The sequence below is a fragment of the Cervus elaphus genome, chromosome 18 (assembly GCF_910594005.1).
Source record: "Cervus elaphus chromosome 18, mCerEla1.1, whole genome shotgun sequence".
In the NCBI taxonomy this organism is placed as follows: domain Eukaryota; kingdom Metazoa; phylum Chordata; class Mammalia; order Artiodactyla; family Cervidae; genus Cervus; species Cervus elaphus.
This window is the reverse complement of record NC_057832.1, coordinates 65,485,073-65,499,218: the sequence shown is the minus strand read 5'-3', so window position 1 is coordinate 65,499,218 and position 14,146 is coordinate 65,485,073. Positions and strand designations below refer to the sequence as shown.

General features: G+C 37.0%; 1 protein-coding gene across 3 annotated transcripts in view; it reads right to left on the bottom strand.

The window, feature by feature from the left end:
• IMMP2L (inner mitochondrial membrane peptidase subunit 2) overlaps positions 1-14,146 on the bottom strand; it is a 941,241-nt gene that overhangs the window by 342,860 nt on the left and 584,235 nt on the right. The window lies entirely within an intron of this gene.

The window sequence follows — 14,146 nt, the reverse complement described above, 5'->3', positions numbered from 1 at the left end:
TCCTGACAACTAAGGCCCCAAGTCTCCCAGAATATTTCACTAAAATAGAAATACTCTTAGGAAAGATAGAATATTAGCCCATTATCAATCTCTAACAGCTTGGTTCTAGATTAGTTTAACAGAGAGTGCCAGAAAAATAAGTGGGAGAAAGTAAAAAAAGATATACTTAAGAAACAGAGTAAGTAGACTATGTAGGGCAAAGCAGAGCCTCAATTCTCAGTCTTTGGAGGCTTAAGAAAGAAGTTATTAGGGCTCTTATTAAGTGTAGTCTAACTGCTCTAGCAAATTGAGTGATACCCAAAATGTATCATGGTTCAAACCTAAGTAAAGTTCACTTATGGCTCAAATAACAGTCAACAATCTGAAATGCTTTGGTTTGGTAGGAGCCATAGAGTGCATGCACCTCATCTCTGTCACACTGTCAATAGCTCTTCCATCGTCAACGCGTGGCTTCCAAGGTCACCTTTGGGGTCGCCTCCATTCTAGCTAGTGGAAAAGGAATAGAAATTAGAGGTGCATGCAGGAGGATATTTTTAAACTAGAGATCCGTACTTGGTATGCATCAGTCCTCATATTTCTTTGGCTAAATAGAGTCACATGATCACAATAACTATAGGAGAAGTTGTGAAATGCGATCCAGCTGGTGCACAGGAAGATGAGGAAAATATACATTTTAGGTAACAAATAGTAGCCTTTGCTACATACGTATAAGGAAAAAAAAGTAAAAATGAGATTCCACAGTAGGAAATGTCACAAAGCACAAGGAAAAGAAGAACAAATGTGTTCTATACCATTGCCCGGTGTTAGAATTGTTTGCACCATCATAAACAAACAAACAAAAAAGAACACAAAAAGTTATTTTTGAAAAATTAAAATTAATCCAAACATCAACAATAGAACAATTAAATGAATTATGATTCCCTGGTGGCTCAGTGATAAAGAGTCTGCCTGCAATGCAGGAGATACAGAGACTTGGATTTGATCCCTGGGTTGGGAAGATCCCCCGGAGAAGGAAATGGGAACCAACTTTAGTATTCTTGCCTAGAGAATCCCATGGACAGGGGAGCCTCATGGGCTACTTTCCATGGGGTTGCAAAGAGTTGGACACAACTCAGCAAATAAACAACAACAGATTCATAGAATATTATGTAGTCAGTAAACATCATATTGCAGAATAACACCATAATGTCTGAAATTTTGCAAGATTTTCATAATATTAAGATGTATAAATAGAGTATGTTCAATCTGACCTAATTTTTCTAAAATACATATATATTATATACATATGTATATATATATATATATATATATATATACACACACACAGTTATAATCATGTGAGGAAAAAAGCTAGAAAGACAGTCATTAAGGTATTATTTCTGAGTACTATCATTGGGTATTAAAATTATGGATATTTAACTTTTAAATTTTTATCTTCAATTTCTTATTTTTAAAAATAAATACATAGTATATTTATCATAAATAATATTTTCAAATAAAAATATAATGATGTAACTAAATATATATCAATTATAAAATTCTGAAGCTGTTGATAGTAAAAAGTAAAGACAAAATAAAAAACATGTATTTGATCCCTTTCCCCACATATCTGATAGGGACATTATTTTAAGACATGAGGTAAAAACTGTGCACGTGATTGCTGGTAGAGAAAAAAATTAGCTTCAACTATTGCTGCAATCTTTACTTTATAATTTTAACAAACAACAACAAACATTTCTGAGCTTTCATTATGAACCTAGATAGACAAAGGCTAATGTTATTTTGTGCCACCAATTATCTGTGTTGATCGATGGACCAGCAATTACTTTCCATCCAGAGCTTTGCTCAGTAAAAACTCATACATTATTTTCTGTTTATTGATTCTGATGAGAAGCACACAGCAACACAGAGAAAACAAAAGCTTATAAAGCAATTATTCAAATATATACATATATATCTACATGGCCACACAACTATGGAATTTTAGCAATATATATGGTGACAATATCCTGAATACTTTGTAATTATAAATTAATTTATAGTTATCTCCCATAATTGTAAAAAGATTAAATTACATTTTAAGTAAGTATATTTGCAAACTTCTTTCAGAATACTATGAAATTCATGACCACTGCCCCCACAAATAACACTAGGCAAAAATTCAAATATTCTGATATAATAGGTTCATAAGAAATATGACTAGGCCTATTAAGATCACAGAATAACTAATTTTACACCTACCTCTATCATCCATACCACACTCTGTACTCCTAGGTAGCACCATTCCTCTAAAGATTTCGTCTCAATTATTTTAGCTATATCCTAATTATATGGTTAAGTACTAAAAGGATAGAACCAATACTTGTCTTTCATTGGGTCAGAATTTTCTACCTTGGAAAGCCTCCTTATCTTTGTCACTTTCTAAATCCAAGCCTTTATTATCTGGTACCTGCAGTTCACATAAACCTCATTACCAACCCCCCTAACTCCACTGCTGATGTGCTCTTAGCTACCCAACTACCAAGAGATGGCTTTTAAAAACATAAGCCTGGGAACGTCATTTCTTACCTGAGAACCTTGTTGGCTCTCCAGGTACGGGATATATAGAAAGTTAGATCTACTAGATCTGACCTTACTTTTCTTGGCAATGTGGTCTCAATGGAATACTCTGATGTGTTGCTGGACAAATATAGACGCATATTCATATGTGGCACCTTTTTCTTAACGGCACATTTTAAAGCTTTTCTTTTATCTCTCTCGGAAAGTTTTCTAAGTTTCATGCAATAAGTGGAAAATGTGTGTTTCATAATTAAAAGTAAATTTCATGAGTTACACTGGATTAGCACAAATCCTATGAACTGTTTACATAGTACTGGTATTTCAAACCACAACACTTAGGATGATCAAAGCAAAGTCTACAGAAGATTAATAAATGATAATGTTTTGTACATACAAGAAAATGTTATGGCCTTGACAAAACCTCTCAGAGGTTGAGAAAAGACCAGGACTCTTTCATTTTTTTGAGCTTCTCAGTATATTAAAAAGATGGAGAAGGGCCAAAATATAATTGAATATAGCATGACTTGTTCTAAATGTTTACATTTAATAGATTAAAGTGTTCAACATTTAAAAATGTGATGCAATATAACTGTGCTACTCACAAATTAAGATTCATTATTATCACAATGAATATTTTGCAATTCATCAAAGATGGTGTGGTTCAGAAACAGAAGCAAACATTAAAGGCTTTTGATGACCATCTTTCTGCAATCTTGTCAGTATGTCTTTGTCACTACATGATAACATCAAAAAAATCCACTTAGGCCCCTTCTGAATGGAAACCTGGATCCACAGGCCACCCTGGCTCTCTTTGTCTGGTTTTTGTCCTCAGACACAGACTGTCAGACCCTGATAATTACATAGGAAGTACCTGGCTCTTAAAACAACAATAATAACCATGACTGCAATGGCTCCTATTATCTGTGAATTGAAATACTAGTAAGCATCTTCAGTTTAACATGGTTTCCACAGTCACCTACCTATCACACTTCATACTTACTTTTTGCACCTAGCCTATCTATCCAACTGCAAATTTAGATCCTGCTGTCCTCTTTTTTTTTTTGCGAAAGCTGTTCATTCTGCCTAGAAAGCCCTTTCCATTTCTGCCACCAAAATCCCACTGGCCAAGCCTTTTCTTAAATTATCTGCTCTTTTATGAAACTGTCACTGTTTCTGAATTTTGCTTTTTTTTAATCCTTGATTGCATTTTACATATTTTCACTACATAAATTATATGATAATATTATATGTACATTTATTTCCCAATCAATTATATGTCTATTCAGGGAAAGGAAAATCCTGTATGCATATCTCTGTATCACACATGGTAAACATTTGATAAATATATATTAATTAGAAATTACAATAGCCATAAGATTTTGGCAACATGCTTATTTGAGTAAATATTTCTGGTGGTTTCATAACATAAATACCCAACTATGTATTTAACAGCTAACTTATTAAATAACATGTATAATAATTATAGATTTACTACTCATTTCAAGTATACCAGGCATAAAGTATGTACATTATAAATATTAAACAAAGAAGAAAGTATAATGATACTGCATCAATTATGCTATCAGCCCTCAAAAGTAAGATAAATCATAATCACATTCTAGCTTAATTTTCAAAACAAAATCTCAGCCATATTTGAAATTCAAATAAAGATGTATTGCTTTTTTTTTTTTAAACTTAACTGACTTCCGAAATGTCTTGGCAAGAGCTTTATAATATACAACAGATTCATTAGGAAGTTTAATCAGATCACTGAAGCATTTGTTCATATGGAAAGTTCATCCAAATGTATCAAAACTCTTAGCCAATATCAATATAACTATAATTAAGAATATATTCAGAAATAATGCCATAATTAATGCTTATTCAAATTGCCAACTTCTTGGCAAATAGATTAATGTTGTCCTTGTAGGCCACTTGTATTCAATCCCTGGAGTTAAGACAACTTGGCTGGACCCCAATGACAAATTACTTAGGAGGGAAAAATATCATTTCTTTAGTGAGAATTTATTGCATCAAAGGGGACACATACTGTAGGAAATAATAACCTATTTGTACCGTCTGAGTTCTCAACCTTATCTTGTTATATCAAAACAAAAGTATACATTTTCAAAATCATAAGGAGAATAATGCAACTAATGGAGAAAGAAGTGATATTATAGTATTATATTAAATAACAAAGAAAGGGGTCAGGCTTTCCTAAGACCTTACTGCCTTTCAGCCTTTCAACCTACGCCAGTTCCTTACAGCTCACAGTAATAGACAGACACATGCCATGCGAATGGCTGAAATGAAGAGGAAAAGGAAATGTCATCACAACACCCTCCTCTCCTTCCTTTTGGTGGCCAACTCTGCACATTAGTTAATTGTGCGGCCAGGACTCATGCTCCTATTATTCTACCAAAACTGGTCTCTTTAAAGTTATAATGATTTCCCAGTGAGCAAAATCAACTGGGTTCATTTCCTTGCCCTTGCTCGAAAAACTCTACCCTGGTAACTGAGCCTCTCCTTCATGAAAATCTTTTCAATGTTAATGAAGATTCAGGTTTGCTTTCTTTTTTTTAAGTTCCTTTTTGAGCCCTTCCTGCCAGCACCCCCAGGAAAGAGGACTTCCCCAAAGCTGACCTTCTTTCTCTTTGCCTTGGTATTCTCATGTGTTCAACTACTAGATCCATAAAAATGACAGGAAGGTCTAAAATCTTTTTTCCCCAAAGTTCTAGAGTTCTCCATACTTCCTATCCAGTAGGTTGACTTTCTCATGAACGTAGCCACCTTGGTGTCGCATTGATACCTCAAACTCAAATGGTCAAAAACCAAATATACTTGTCTCTCTTCTCCCCTACTGCCCCAAAACACAAACCACAAAACCACAGAACTGGAACCCTCCTCCTGACTTCTCTATTTCTTTGTCTGAAGACACTCTTTTTCTAAAGAATCGTGTTGGACACTGGAGTCAGATCCAACTTTTCCATTCCCTCTCTGCCCATTTCAGGGGAACCTGCCTCGCCAATGTCTCTGATGTTGGTCTTGTCTCTGTCCTTCTCACTATACACACTCCAGAGCTAGTTCTCACTGGCTCTTATCTGGAATTAAAAAAAAAAAAAGTCTCTATTTGTCCCTATTCATTCCATCCTCAAGGTCATTTTCTTAAATACGGACTATTATCCTTTCTTCAGGTCATTTTGCATAGAGAAACCACATAGCTGACTTTCTACTGACAACCCCGAGTGATCTTTGCTCAGGTCCAAAACAGTTTCCTATGATCTCACCTCTTTTGCCAAAGCCATAGGAACTCAACCTACTAGTTAACCCTGCTCTTGGGGTTATTTCCCCCTACCCCCACATTAAGCCTAAATACCAAATGAGATAAGCTGTCCTGAATGTCTACTCTCAGCTTCTTCTTTTTAGCACTAGGAAAAGTGTACTCCTCAGCTAAACACTATATTTAATAACCTCTTTTATTGCTAGGTGTGATCATGTGACTATATTTTGGCCAATGGGATATGAGCAGAAACCATATGCATGGCTCTCAGACTGTGCCTCTAAAAGAAAGGACCAGGCACTCCACTTCTTTCTTCCTTTCCATCTTTAACCTCGCCAATGCCAAAAACACCTTAGGGGCCAGGGACTAACATGGATTCTGGGTCCTAAACAACCTCCTGGAGCAGCACCATGCCTTCCCACCCCTCTTTTCCAGATCCCTATAATTTGGATATTTATGTGTGAAAGAAACAAGCCTTTGTTATTTTATTCTGTTATTTGGTAGCTGATAAAACAGGTTGTCTAATAAATGGACACAATCTCTCCAACACCTCGTCTCCTTGTGAACAACAATGAAATGTGTGACTCCAGAGATACTGTAGAGCAAAGATTCAAACAGTAACAGTCCTCAGCTTCTAATGCCAACAGAAAAGTCTAATTGGTATTACACAGAAAGGAACATAGTGCAAGAAACAAAGGAACATATTTTCAGTTTGGACTCTAATAAGAAAATAAATCTTCCTAGAAAAAGGCCCACAGCTACAGGACATTTGAGGCAAATAGAAAATTAGAGAGCTGCAGCAATCACACCACTGCTATTAGGAAGAAAAGGAGACATTCTGAAGAGCACAATAGAGAGAAGTAACACTAACAAGAATGTGTCATTGGCTCATACAGAGACTCAGAACTTGGAGATAAGGGTCAGGAGAAACAGAAGCTGCAGTCCCGATGCAGGCTGACATGGACTGAAAATATTCCAGGGTCTATTAAAGAAGAGTAATGCAATTTTAAGAATCCACCTGCAATGCAGGAAACCCCAGTTCAATTCCTAGGTTGGGAAGATCTGCCGGGGAAGAGAAGGCATAGGCTCCCCACTCCAGTATTCTTGGGCTTCCCCAGTGGCTCAGCGGGTAAAGAATCTGCCTGTAATGTGAAGACCTGGGTTCCATCCCTGAGTTGGGAAGATCCCCTGAAGAAGGGAATACCCACTCCAGTATTCTGGCCTGGAGAATTCCCTGGACTGTATAGTCCATGCGCAAAGAGTTGAACACGACTGAACGACTTTCACTTTCTTAGTGGAATTGAAAGAGCACAAAAGCGTAAGGGAAATTCAGAATAGATCACAACAGATGCTAGAACCTAAGCTAAAATTTAAGACGGTCTCTGTAGAAAGGAAAAATCCTGGGTTCATACCTGAACTCCACTGAAACACATTTACACTTATCTAATTACTGATCATATTTGGATTTATATTAAAGAATAGTTGTAAGAAAACTGTTTCCCCCAGATGCTGACCAGCAAGAGGAAAAAGGTCATCAAGGACACAGTGAAATTACTCTGTTTCTTCTCTGAGATAAGGAAGTGAGTTGTGGTTACTGAGTTTGGTTCAGTGACAGGGAGATTCCAACCTCCACAAACAGTCCTTGAAGTGGACATGTCTGGTGCACAGATTTTGTATTTCAATTCACTCTGGTTTAGGTTTCTAAGAATTAGCTGTTTTTCTAGTTCTGGAAAGACTAAATAGTCTTGCATCATCACAAGCAGCTGTGAACCCCATTAGGGATCCTGGATAAAGGAAAACCAGTGCTACATCTCTTCCCCAGCTTTTGCCAGTCTATGTAGCCTTGGTCAAATGAATCACAAGCTCTCTCTCTGTGTGTGTGTGTTTCCTAGCTATCTATAAGCCACCAAAAATACTGGAGTAATAAATATAATTCTATGGGTTAGGTCATTTTCAACAAATCCTTTTGCAACATTGATAAAATGCAGAAGTAAGAAATCCCTTCAGATGTAGTACTCACAGGATACCTTAGAACATAGCATTAATTGCATGGATTTCAATATCAGAGAGGCCTAGGGTTAAATCCTAGCTTTACTGCTGGACTTCATGTATAACTTATAAATCATCTCCAAACTTCAGTATATTCTACTGCAAAATTAAGATCAAGTAATAACACAGACAAGCATACAATTGAATGTATGATAAGTGCTATTACAAATCAAAATACTGCAGGGAGATATTACAGGAGGTCTGACCTAGTTTGGGAAATCAGGGAATGCTTCCCTAAAGAAGTGAATTTCCAGTAAGAGATAAAGGATGATGAGGGCTAACTCAGGCTTAGCAAAGAGTGTTGCAGACAAGAGAAAATGTCTTCAGTTCCTAGATATCTGAACATGTCTTCAGGCTGCCTTTACAAAATGGAAGGCAAATACCACTGAATGTTGCAAAGAAGATTTTCCTTCATAACTCTGTCTTCTGATGTCCGGTGCCAGACCTGAGAAATCAGATGCAAATCTGATCTATGTTTTTTAAGATTTTTTTTTCTCGAAACTTTTATGATATCATGCTTATCTTTGGTGTTCCAAAAATTTAATATCATGGTGTGGATTACTATATGGGAGCAATCAAATGAGAAATTTCCTTTTTCAGGTCTAGGCTATTGTCTTCTAGTATTTTCTTGCTAATTCTTTTTGTTTGCTTTTTATACTTGTCTGAGATTCCTATACTGCACTCCCTTTATTGGGGCTATGCCTTGTTGCTTTATTTTTCATATTTTCATCTATTTGTCCTCTTGCTCTATTTTCTCCATGATTTTCTCAAAACTGTTTCCTAAATTTATGGATGTAAAATTTCCACAATAATTTTTTTTTTAATTCTTTAAGAATGTTCTCTAGTTCTCTAATGAACAGGTCCTTTATTACAGTATCCCTAATTCTTATTTTAGATACTCTCAAGCTTTTCTGAGTATATGAGATTAAATATAAAAAAATAAGAGACTTATGCTCCCAGAATTATCATATGTTCATCTAGAATCAACTTTCTTCCTTTTTTTTTTTTTTCATCTTTTACTTTCATGTTGCTGGGTCAGAAAGTGGAGCTGCTAATATAGGTTTCATTCACTGTTGTTTAAAAAGGACTTTTTCCTAAGTCTTTTCCTTGAGTGGGAATTCTGACTGGGACATTTGTGTGGCATAGGGAGGCATCAGGGGAAGGATTTGAAGGCAAACAGTGAAAATTTCCAACTAGTTTGGTTTGCTGTTTAGTGGCTAAGTCATGTCCAACTCTTCTGCAACACCATAGATTGCAGTCTGCCAGGCTCCTCTGTCCATGGGATCACCCAGGCAAAAAGACTGGAGTTTGTTGCCAGGGGAACTTCCCAACCCAAGGATTGAACCTGCATCTCCTGCATTGCAGGTGGACTATTTACCACTGAGCCACCAGGGAAGCCCTGCAGGTTAAGGTATTAAAAGGACAGGGAGCCACCTGACAGATTTCAGATGGCTGGATTTCAGTTCTCAGGTTTGTTATGTCAGTTGACATAACAAGAAGACTTTACTCCTTTTAATCTGAGGTATTAATATCCATCTAGAAGCTTTAGCTTTCCCAAGTCAATTCATTCAATTTCTTTACAGAAGAATCAGCGGTTTTGTTGTTGTTAACTGAACACCTGCTACATGACTTTGTTCTAAAAACAGAAGTTAGGGAGAAGTATGGAAATTCTCTCAATTTCTGTTTATAGCCACACTTCTTATCAAAACCTCTATAGACCTTGTGAACTCAGCCTAGAGTTCCTCTCCTCTGTTAAAGTTTTATCACCACAACATTGTAAAGTAATTAGCCTCCAATTAAAATTTTAAAAATAAATAAATAAAATGTTTCACTAGGTATGGAAGGCAAGCCCATACTCCTGGTCTACTACTTCTAACTAAAAGTTCTCAATAGTCTTTTATGTGTAGTCTCAATTTAGCTGGGGTAACAGCTCTTGCCTTTAGAAGAACAAAATTCAAGGGATCACCAGAAGATGATATAACAGAAAAGGCAATTAGGTGATAATGCATTTGGATGAAGGGGCACTTCATTTTGCAAACACCTTTTATTACGTATCACTTACAATGTATCAGTTATTAACAAACACTCTTTAGAAAACATATGGGTGAGCCCCATGGGGCAGGCTGAAAATATGGAACTTCTCATCAATATTTTGAAACATTTTTGTTTGTTTTGTAAATATACAAAAAAGCTAGAAAAGCCAAAGTTAGTAGCAAGAGCACTGAACAAGAACTACTTATAAATGTTCTATGTAGACAGTGATATTGATTGGCCGATTCATCAACATGTCACAAGATGGTGGTAATGCATGAACAGAGCATTATCAATAGAACACAAATAAACTTCTGCATGTCCAATTATAGCATAAGGATTCCAGTGTCACAAAGAATATGCAAAGACATCATTTTTTGATCCCTAACACAGGTGCCAAAACACCTGTCAGTTGCTACTGTACAAAGAATTACTTTGCTTCTATAAAATAAAATAATGTAATGTTTAATTATTTCAAACATCCTTTTAAGCCAGTCTTCTATGAGGGTCCCAGTGTAATTAAAATCCATTGAAGCATAACTTCAACTTACATAGTTTTCATACCTTATATGATTGTATTCAATCATGTATGAAACCATGATAAAAATATAAAACTATTAAATATAGTGTCCTTTATAAAAACTTTTGCAATTTAGTTTCAAAGATATTAAAGAAAACTTGAGAAGACAGGTTAAAATCAGTTGTTTTTATGCCAAAAAGGAGATCTTGTTTCATCATAACTAAGAATTTGAATTAAAACTATTATGAAATTTGGTAGATAGTTAATTATACCTCACATGGCTCAATTAAGGAAACATTTAGGAGAATTTCTCAATTAATATTCTAGCAAAATCCTTTATTGCTAAAACATAATGAAAATAATATTGGAGTGTAAGGCCAAGTAAAAATATGAACGTTTAGGGGTAAACTAAAGTCAAACTATAATACTCAATTTGTAATAGGATTACACTCTTTCTTTACCAAAAGATTTCGGTCTAACACCACTCCCAAAATCAATAATCAAGAAAACAGACATGTAATCCACTTTGATGCTTATGAGAAAGAACCTAGCAATTAGAGGTAAATAATTCACTACAGCCAAGGGCTACAAAGTTGACCACACTCTGATTCCTCCAACATGCCAATACAATGTAAGGAATTACAATGGAACTGAGCAAAGTAAAATAGGACTTCAGTGCCCAACGTACATAAAGCATTACGTGAACTTCCTAATTCTATGAGAGGGAAGTGTAAGCAGAGAAGAATGAAGATGAATGAAGAGACCCTGTGAAGCACAAGCAGAATTTGGAAAATAATTTTACTAAAATCATCATAGATAAGAACTAACATATAGGTAAAAGTTACCCTAAAGTGACAGAATTCTTTGCAGGCCCAAAGAGGGAGGATTAAGGCTTACTATTATCCAACCAAAGGCATAAATACCCAGAGAAGGAATGTGTTAACCACCAATGAGGCTGGTCAGGAAAAAGAGCAAGAAAAAAAAGCTGAAGGAGCAATCAAATTGGCCAAAGTCTTATCCAGTGAAGTCGTCAGGGAAAGAGATGAAAAATTTGGGGGCATTGGGCCACCTGCCAATTTCATGAAAGATACATGTCTGATTTAAGGTAGAGATATTTTGTCAAAATTCTCTAGAGCACAGATGAGTGGTTTCAAATCTCAGGCCTTGAGTTCTTGCAGCCCCTTCAGAAGCTGGAGTGATAAGGGGTGGGGTGCAGGATGAGAAGACACAAACTTCATTCTGCTTCCATCTGTTACACATTTGACCAAAGGACACGTGTGTTAAAAAATGGAAAAACTAAAAAAAAAAAAAAAAAAAAATGGAAAAACTCCTGGCTTAGTTGAAATTATTTCTATTATTCTGACTGTAGGTTCAGCACACAGTATTCCAGACAGTTTTTCAGGTCCCATGCATCCTGCCTCTGGAGATGATCCCAGACAGCAGAATCAGCAAATTTGGGTCACTAGAAAGAAAGAATCCTTTAGGAAACAACACCATTGCACTCTGATTATTTTGTTTTGTTTTCATTGACTCTTGTGAGTTTGGTGAGGATGAGTCAAGACACAAGAGGCTGAATAGCTTGGGAAAGGCAGGTAAAACCAAGTTTTCCAAGCTGCACATTCTGGGACTGCGGTAATGACACCATGCAGGTAATCCCTCCATGTATGTTCTTCGCTGAGAACTCAGAATGCCCTCTTAGTGACGCTGCATCGAGAACCCTCACACCATCACTGACCTTCAGGAGGACTTCCTACCACTGTGTCCTTATTGTTGGTGGCTCTCCAGGTGCACTAGTAGTAAAGGACCTGCTTGCCAATGCGGAAGACGTAAGAGATGCAGGTTCAATCCCTGGGTCAGGGAAATTCTCTGGAGAAGAAAACGGCAACCCACTCCAGTATTCCTGCCTGGAGAATTCCATGGACAGAGGAGACTGGTGGGCTTCAGTCCATGGGGTCACAAAAAGTTGGACACGACTGAGATGACTTCGCGTGCGCACACAGACACACACACACACACACATCCTTGCTGTTATTATTGTTACCTGATGAGAAGAGTTGACACATTAGAAAAGACATGCTGGGAAAGATTGAAGGCAGGAGGAGAAGGGGACTACAGAGGATGAGATGGTTGGATGGCATCACTGACTCAATGGACATGTATTTGAGCAAGCTCTGGGAGATGGTGAAGGACAGGGAAGCCTGGCGTGCTGCAGTCCATGGGGTTGCAAGAATTGGACACAACAGAGCAACTTAACAACAACAACAACAGATACTTTTTCCTCTCCATCTTAGATACTTGTATGAGACAAAGGCAAATAATATATTTTTTATAATACAATATATAAAGTATAAAACTACTTATCTTCTTGTTGTTTAATTGCTCAGTCATGTCTGACTCTTCTTTTGTGACTCCATGGACTGTAGGCTCCTCTGTCCATGGGATGTCCCAGGTAAGAACACAGGAGTGAGTTGCCATTTCCTTCTCCAGGGGATCTTTCAGACCCCAAGGATTGACTCCACATCTCCTGCACTGACAGGCAGATTCTCTACCACTGAGCCATCAGGGAATCCTTTACTTAATTATATATTCATCCACTTAATCAAAATATCCCTTAGATAAAGCCAGAAGTTATAATAAAATATTTTGCTTTTGTAAACTATGAAGTACTGTGCAAATAAAAAATTGTTATTGCCATAAAAATGTTACTGTTCTTAATTTTTTTTAAATCTCACATAAAGTATCAAATATCAAATAAACATTAAATTTAGTGAAATAAGAAAAAAGATATTTGGGCTATTCACATAAGTATATATTCTGAAATATATATACTTAATAAATTGATAGATGCTACTTCGTATATCCTCAACTAGTTGTTGTTCAACTGTCTAGTTGTGTCCAACTCTTTGTGACCCCACGGACTACAGCAGGCCAGGCCTCCCTGTCCCTCACCATCTCCTGAAGTTTGCCCAAGTTCATGTACATTACATCAGTGATGCCATCCAGCCCTCTCATCCTCTGACGGCCTCTTTTCCTTTGGCCCTCAATCTTTCCCAGCATCAGGGACTTTTCCAAAGAGTCGGCTATTCACATCAGATGACCAAAACACTGGAGCTTCAGCATCAGTCCTTCCAATGAGTATTTAGGGTTGATTTCCCTTAAGATTCATAAAACACTTAGGTCAGTGCTTGTCACCAAGTAAAGATCTGATAGCAATCACACTGTGCGGTGCTGTGCTCAGTCACTCTCATGCTGACTCTTGGTGACCCCGTGGACTGTAGCCCACCAGGCTCCTCCGTCCATGGGATCTCCAAGGCAAGAATACTGGAGTGGGCTGCCAGTTCCGTCTACAGGAGATCTTCCCAACCCAGGGATCAAACCCACTTGTCCTGCATCCCCTGAATTGGCAGGAAGTTGCTTTACCACTGAGCCACCTAGGAAATTAACACTTATTACATTACAGTCTCAAGTTTCTAATTCTACCTCCTTGCAAAAGGGGCATTTTAAGGTCTTCTGAGAAACAAATCATTACCCGAAGAATAAAAGCAATACCACAACCCATAAAATCTGATTAGAGTTGAAAAAAATACAGAGAGTCCTCAGGCAGCTTCCTCTTTCAAGGGATGCAAAGATCTGCAGGTTCTGCATGAAGTATATGCTTTCTGGTTATGTACTCAGAGCCTCTCAGATCTGGGTATGGTTATTACTTC